Source organism: Hyposmocoma kahamanoa, unplaced genomic scaffold (assembly GCF_003589595.1).
Source record: "Hyposmocoma kahamanoa isolate Upper Pololo Valley unplaced genomic scaffold, ASM358959v1 80, whole genome shotgun sequence".
NCBI lineage: Eukaryota > Metazoa > Arthropoda > Insecta > Lepidoptera > Cosmopterigidae > Hyposmocoma > Hyposmocoma kahamanoa.
The window spans coordinates 8,945,048-8,945,910 of NW_020654051.1; positions in this window are offsets into that span (position 1 = coordinate 8,945,048).

An 863-nucleotide genomic window follows, 5' to 3' on the forward strand; every position below is an offset into this window, starting at 1 on the left:
CATCTGAAAAGACGACCAGCATTCGACGAGATAAAGCCACTGAAACCTCTGGAAATCATATCTATGCGAAACCATCTCCTCCAGCAATTTTTTCATTGAAAGTTGGAAAATAATTGCTGATCTGAGGGTGGAGGAATTATATCGCTGAAATCATGTATGTCGGCGCCCCAAATTAGAAGCACATCGAAACAGCGCGTGCCAGCAGTGTCAGCATAACGTGCCGGTGCAACGTGCAGCAGCAACGTGACCAACGTCAGCGTTTCCCCCAGTTTGCGTACTTTATAATTTTTCACGACTCGGTTTCTAGCATCGAACCTAGGCATTAACTTAAGCACGTAATAATTATATTCTAGTTTTCATCTTTTAATAAATTTAAATTCGTTTCTTTAAATCCTCCGGCGGCAGCCGACGTAATTAGTAGTAGTAGTAATAATATTATATTATTATTATTGTTTATTTTAATCTCTCGCCTCTCCCAAGGCCTAAAAGACTAATTTTGAATTTTTAAATGGGAGAGACGGTATTTCCCGGCTATGGCACAGTCGGCCGGGGTCAGGGACTCAGGTCCAAGAATCGGCGAACGATACGTGCCGTATCGAGCAGGACCGCCTTCTGCATTTGTGCTGGAAGCGACACGCCACAGAAATCCAACCGCCTCAAGCTGTTAGAAAGGCTGACTGGAATTAACCCATTTGCGGACAAAACAATTGGGATTATTTCAGTGGAGGCCACATCCCACATGTCGGTGATCTCGTGCGCCAGGTCGAGATACTTCCGGCGTTTCTCGGTGTCAGCTTTCACGAGACCCTCGTCATGCGGGATGGTCACGTCCACAAGAAATACCCTCGACTGCGATCGATCCA